Raw genomic sequence first — 7,667 nt, forward strand, 5'->3', positions numbered from 1 at the left:
ACATACAGTGCCGGACAAAAGTATTGGCACAGAGAATTTTTCGCAATATCTGAAAAGTTGTTTATTCTAATTTATTTTCGATAATTTTTTATAAATATATAGTTCGTCCTACACCAAAAAACATAAAAAATAAATCTCTAAATTTTGTGCAAAACTCAGGAAAATTCAATAAATTTGCATACTTATTTGCAACTTTCTATTCAGATTTTTTAGAAAAATTCTAAGTATGCAGTTTTATAGCTCAACTAATTTTAGTATAACAAAGTGCAAGCTTGAAGGTGCTAAAAAATCGCATTGATTTTTGGCAATTTTTTTTTAGTCAGGTTCTTCCGTACAAAGTATGTTCGACAATTACATATTTTTTGTATGGAGAAAATGAGCAACACCTTCTACTAAAAAAATGTCCAAAAATCAACGCAATTTTTTAGATACTTCAAACTTGCACTTTGTTATACTAAAGTTAGTTGGGCTATAAAACTACATACTTAGAATTTCTTTAAAAAATCTGAATAAGAAGTTGGAAATTAGTATGCAAATTTATTGAATTTTCCTGAGGTTTGCACAAAGTTTAGAGATTTTGTTTTTATGTCTTTTGGTGAAGTACGAACTATATTTTTATTAAAAAATATTGAAAATAAATTAGAATAAAAAACTTTGCATATATTGCGAAAAATTCTCTGTGCCAATTCTTTTGTCCGGCACTGGAAAATGAAAAAAAAAAATATTCCGACGAACTTATAACCTCCTCCTTTTTTGGAAGTCGGTTAATAAGGGGAGCTCACGTTGAGTAGCATTTTAGGTGTAAAGCTGCTACGTAGCAGTCTATCACACGTTTTGTTGCTCTTCCAACACCTAAAATGCTACGGAGAGTATCGCTATAGTAATTTTGTGAAGAGCTCTAAGTTGTTTGAAGCAAAAGTTCCTTTCAACAAAGAGTATTTTCGCGATTTAGAACATGTTAGTTGCTCATCTTTTGTGAATTTAAAAAGAAACACATTTATAGAACAGTGGAATATTTTTACTAATGCCGCCAATGAAATATCACTTCTAACTTCGAAACTTCGCCGCAAGCATCACGATGTTTTTCAAAAGTACGAAATCGTGCTCTTAACAAGCAAAAGCGATTCGATGAGCTCGTGTTATCATTTACTATTGATACTGCGTCTCCAGTATCCCAGGGGCGACCGCTGTTTTTCTGAAACTGATACGGCTGTTTAAAATGACGGTGAGCAATACTACTAGCTCCGTCAGAATTGGGAAGGACCACTCCGAGCCGTTTGATGCCAAACGGGGTTTTAGACAGGGTGACTCCCTTTCGTGTGATTTCTTTAATATGATGTTGGAGAAGATAATAAGAGCCGCAGAACTGAACCGATTAAGAACAATTTACAACAAGAGCGTGCAATTGCTGGCGTATGTCGTCATCGACATCAGCGGTAACAAAAACCGCGAAGTCTGTCTTGCCTTTTCCAAGTTGGATAAGTAAGCAAAGCGAATGGGTCTGGTGGTAAACGAGGACAAGACGAAGTATCTCCTGTTATCAAACAAACAGTCAACGCAAATTTCGAGAAAGAAGAGAATTTCGTTTACTTAGGGAACCAGTATTAACACCGATAATAATGTCCGCATAGAAATCCAACGCAGAATCACTCTTGCCAACAAGTGCTACTTTGGACTGAGTAGGCAATTCAGAAGTAAGGTCCTCTCTAGACGTATGAAAACCACTCATTATGCCCGTGCTGGTATTAGGCCCGGAAGCATGGACAATCACAACATCCAATGAGGCGGCTCTTGGAGTTTTCGAGAGAAAGATTTTGCTAAAGATTTACGGGCCTTTACGCGTTGGCGACGGCGAGTACCGCAAACGATGGAGCGATGAGCGTATTAAAATATTGGTATTAATATTTCTTTCGAATTATGACAATTCTCTCGTTGGCGGTTAAATATGTTTTGTCGACATATGCTATTTAGTTTGTCCGTGAAAGACAGATTTAAGTTGTTCTCTGAAGTTTCCACAGATATATTTAAATATATACATACGATATAACATTTTATTACAACATTTAATTTACATATACATACATATTTGTGTACAGAAGACAAGCGGTTAAAGCCATCGACTTCCTATTTTAAATACATATCGATGGCACTCTGCAATAACGACACAATTCAAAATTCAAAAAATAAAAACTCTTACTACTGTTATGTGACTCATGTCTCTAATCCTTGTCTAAGCCATGTCTAATCCCTGATACTTACTGTACTGATCCTTAGTAGTAAGGGAGTTTATGTTTTAAATTTTAAATCGTGTCGTTATTGCAGAGGACCAGTGGCGGATACACGGATCAAGTCAAAGTCACGGATCAAGTCAAAGAATAAAATATCACTAATATGGGTATAGAAAAAAGGCTCTTTAGAAGAAAGTATGCGTAATAAAGTTTCAAACACGAATTTTTAAAATCATATATTCAATTTTTTGCTTTATTTATAAAACATTTTGATAATTTTAACCACATTAAATTTTTCTTTTTACTTATAAATGAATGAAACGAAGAATTTTAAAATTTTTCGTGGTTTTTGGAAAAATTCTTTTAGAACTTCGTCAACTGAAAAATTTATATCTTTATGAATATTCATAGATGCTAGACTGTTGAGTCTTTGTTGACATGTTGTATTTCTCAAGTAGGTTTTAATTCTTTTCAGGCATGAAAAGCTTCGTTCAGGTGTGGCTATTGAAATGGGCAAAAGTGCCAATATACGTTAGATCTTAAAAACATTCCCAAAAGACGTTGTATTAGATACTTGTAATGCTTCGAGAGCATTTCGAAAATGTTCGTGTGAAACTCGTTTTTTCCACATTTTTACCTTCAGAAGAAAGTTTTGTTTCGAGCAGTCGATTACTTTTTCTATAGCTTTCATAGCTTTTTTAAAAACGAAGTAAATTAGTACAAATTGTTAGTAATTTTCATTAGAGTTTGAATAACTTAGAGTTTGAATAACTTAACTTTAACGAGATCTTAACTTATTTTATTTTATTCATTTTAGTGCAGTTTTGACAAAAATTTCTTGCTAAAAAATCTTTTGTTACCCTACTTCATTTTAGTCCTTTGATTGTACAGGTTAAATAAAAGCTTGTTTTTAAAAAATATTTTTTTTACATCATTTTATTTTATAATTTTGAGTCCATTTATAAAAGCGTTGTATATTAAAAAGTGTTATTTTATTTTATGTACAAAATTTTGCAACAGATATTAAAATAATTCAACTTGCAATGAAAGAGAACAGAAGACTTGGCAAGCAAAATGTTGTTTGCTTACGTTTTGTATAAACATACATATGTACATATAGCAGCAGTTAATTTTATTCAAAGAAATGGCGTGTCGTCCATTTCCGCTGTAGCATGACATATATTTAGGCGCAATATTTAACTTCTTCTGGCGGGGCGACATCTGGAGTCTTTTAATTGTATCTCCTTGATATGATGCCTTCAACGAGGTTCATATCTAGACTAGGAATAGCTTTGCTACACTACCGCCGCGGCGCGTCGTCAGCTTTAACAATTTTATAGTGGTTTTACGTTCTTTGGCAAATTACGCTCTGTTAGCCATAAATCTGACTATTTTTTGACCGCCTTTGAATCAAGACCCCTGGACCATATGGAGAATTAATTTACATTTTAAATTGCATTGTCATCGTGATTGGAACTATGCTGAAAATTTCAAGTCTCTAACTTGTCGAGAAGCGATTTGCGCGGGATGACCAAGTTAAATAAAAGCTTATAATTATAATAAAAAGCAAATGCTCGGCTATTGTCGCTGTGCTAACAGTTTTTCAAACCCTGATAATTTCTATAGATATTCGCACGATACAAATAATTTTTACGGTATTTGCCCCGTGACAAATAAAAAGTTTTTGGCAATTGGAAGAAATACCACTTCAAAAGTCTTTTTTAAACGATTTTTCATTTTGCTACGTCAGAGCCGTTGCCGAGAAACTTATGGATACATATACACAAAAATTGTTCCTTTAAGGTAATTAGAATCTATCTATTTATTTATTTAATAATAATAATCCAGAAATTATTACATTTCATAAAGATTACAACGACTTAAAAATAAGAAAAACCAACTAAGTAATTAATTCATTTATTTATTGTTTTAAAACGGGTTTCCTAGTAAGAAAAGTCTAGAACAGAAGAATTTGAGAGCAAGTTGAATTCCTTTAGAGCTCTGAATATGGGAGCATTAGAAGCATATTGAGTTCTTACCTTCTCCAAGGAGAAATTTACGTGATTTCTCAAACATCTCTGAGGCACAGCGAAATGGATACGTCCAAGCAAGTATGGGCAGTCTATGACACCACGTACTAAGTTATAGACAAAAGTAAGCGAGAGAATAGACCACCTACAATCCAAAGACTTAAGATTAATAAGTAGACATCTACCACGGTAGGAGGGAATTGGGTGGACAAAATGCAGAGAATGAAGGGCAAAATGAACAATTTTTTTTTTGGATCCGTTCAACCCTATTGATATGGCAAGCATAATAAGGTCTCCAAATTACGGCGGCATAGTCTAACTTGGAGCGCAACAGGGAGGTATAGAGTGACTTTAGGGTATACGGATCAGAAAAGTCTAAGCTGAAACGTAGAATAAAAGCCAACATAGAGTATGCCTTAGCTATCGTGCAGTTTAATTGGCTTTTAAATGAGAATCTATAGTCAAACACCACGCCTAGATCTATAATTTCAGTAGGGTTACCCAACTGAGAACCACCAATGTGGTAGGAAGTTGGGATAGGAGAGCGAGATTTAGAGAAGGTGACATGGTGACACTTATTTATATTTAAATTTAGCATGTTATTATTACACCAAGCGACAACGTTATCTAGATCCCTTTAAAGGTTCAAAGAGTCTGAGAGACAGGCTACCGATCATCAGCATACAAAAGAAACTCTGAAAACTTAAAACAACTAAAAATGTCGTCTATAAAAATTACAAAAAGAAGGGGGCCTAGCAATTCCCGCAAAACCCCCCCCATCAGAAAATTCTGGATCCGCCGCTGCAGAGGACCATCGATATATACTTGTAATTTGAAAATATGAATGTATCTACTTTTTTAGGTTTTTGATGGCATCTAATACTATAAATTAAAATCTATGTAACCAACTTTACACATTGCATAAATAACTCCATCCATTAAACATTATTCTACAGTAACGTTTTTTTTTTTAATTTGTTCCATTTCATTTCCATTTAGTGAAGAAAATTTATGAAAATGGAGGGGTTTTTTGATAAATTGACAGCTAATTTATCGCAAAGCGCCGCAAATGTGAGAAGCTAAAGTTTTTTTTGGTTGAGTATTTGCCTTAAATTTCTTTGCTTAATTGTGATTAATACAATAAATTATTAAACTATATCGAAAATTCATACCCATACTCACTGCGAAAATTTCTTGTTTTTTTCTAATTAAAACGCAATAATTCCAAAGTTGCACCTTTGGTACTATTTACAAATAGGTACCCACTTGGCGATGTTTACTTTTTCTTAATTATTCAATTTGCGTTTTGTTATTGAACTTCTCAAATTTATGTAGGTGTAGGTATATGATTTTGAAACATATTTAACTTGCGTTCTGTGCTGACACTAATTATACTACATATACATTTATAATGCCATATTACTATTTAATACGTTTTTTTATAGTCGTCGGGATTAAAAAAAAACTGCCGCATGCATAGGGCCGAAATATGTATAGGGCCGAAATATGCTAGCTTGAGTATTTCTAAAATTAACCACCTGGACATACTATATCCCTTTAAATAATATGCACTCCGAAATTCTGTAAATGATATCCATCACTGTTGAATGATTTGATTCTTAAATAAATTCATTAGTAGCCGAAAACAATAAAATAAATCATCTACTCGCTTAGAGGGCTTAAAGGAATGTTAGAAATCAAACTAACCCACCTGCGCAATACTACATTGAGTAAGTGCGATTCCCTAAGTAGAGAAATTGTTTCACAACTATACCAACATTGTATGCACATATATACATTGTATACATATATATATATATGTATTAGGTAAATATGTCAATGAGCCATCCATAATATACATATATACTTATATCCATGAATGTATATATGTAAATTTGTAGAATACATTTCTGTAACGAAACGGGTTCACATTTGGCAAAGAAAGAATATAATTCACACAAAGGTAGTTAGTTTATAATAGATAAACAAGCTTTAACGCCAGACGTTCGTTAAGGCATAAATTCGTGGTGAGTTCGGAGAAGAGCAAAAAATTTGAAGAATGTTTGGGCGAGCAGGTTTTTATACTTACTCACTATATTCACTTCACCTCTTCCCCAACCATAAACACCAGCTAACTTTGGTGCTCCACACCAGTGATGGAAAATGAGTGTGCATTGTGTCATTTTCGGCCCTTTCGGAAGCAGCCGGCACCTTAAGCACAATCGATTGATTTTTGGCACTATTTTTGCGTTCTGTTGTTCCACCATTTTGTATGCTACAAAATAAAAAATTATCTAAACACTTTATATGTACGATCTGGTAATACTTGATATTTACATAACTAAGTGTACCATTGTGAATGAAACCTAAGATAAGAAGAACAATGAAAGTTATTAGGTGCAATCCCGTATACCTCGGACTCGGACTAGTAAAACTGTCAAAAAATAAAAATTCGCTCAGAGCGAGAGAGTAACATTGAAAAGTACGGGATCGCTTTCTAGTAAAAAATGGTAACTTCTGTCAACTTCAACATAACCTCCAAATTTTGGTTGTAAATTTTTGCTTATTTTGTATGTAAACACACTCAGATCACACATGTAAATAACCAAGAATACTTTCAAATTCATTAGAATCCACTTAAACAAGTAATTAAATACTTTTAAACATGAATTAGCAGAGTGCACTTTTCTTTTGTTTACAATTTGGTTGCCAAACACACTACAGCTGATCGTTTGACACATTTACCAGAATTTACCAGCAAAAAAACTGGTAACTTCTGACAGAGAGAGAACCGTATTTACTCTCTTTTTTGTCCTCTCAATAGTCAGAGAGCCGAGTACGGGATCGATTTCCAGTAAAATCTGACTGATTCTGACTATTTCTGACTAGTCCGGACTCGTAACTATTGTGTTGTTGCGCGATAAGAATGATAGAACACAACTTTTTTTTTTGCATCGTGGTTGCGCGTATTGTGCGAATTAAGTGGAAAAGTGTTCAGTATGTTCCGTCTCAATTATCGGACATTTATACCATATTGAGCGACATGCAAAAAGTGATTTACATGTAAAAAATTTAAATGCTGCAAAATCGATTATAAAATTGTCAAATTATGCTAAGTCAAATTCCGAAGTAATCCAATTATCTAATGCCGTAAAGGATTTCGAAATTCGAATGCATCTATTTGTAGCCGAGCACAACTTATCAGTTGCGATTTTAGATCATTTAGGTCAATGTTTAAACACCGTTAAGGATTCCAAGACAATGTCAAAGGTCTACCTGAATAGACATAAAGGTCAAAAAATCATAATGTCATTAACTGGGCCTGAAAACTGCAAAGCAATTTCCGAAAATACCAATAGTAATACTCATTGATAATCGACGAAAGTACGGATGTGTCGATGAGTAGTAA

The sequence above is a fragment of the Rhagoletis pomonella genome, unplaced genomic scaffold (assembly GCF_013731165.1).
Source record: "Rhagoletis pomonella isolate Grant_MI unplaced genomic scaffold, Rhpom_1.0 Rhpom_scaffold_00008, whole genome shotgun sequence".
Taxonomy (NCBI): Eukaryota; Metazoa; Arthropoda; class Insecta; order Diptera; family Tephritidae; genus Rhagoletis; species Rhagoletis pomonella.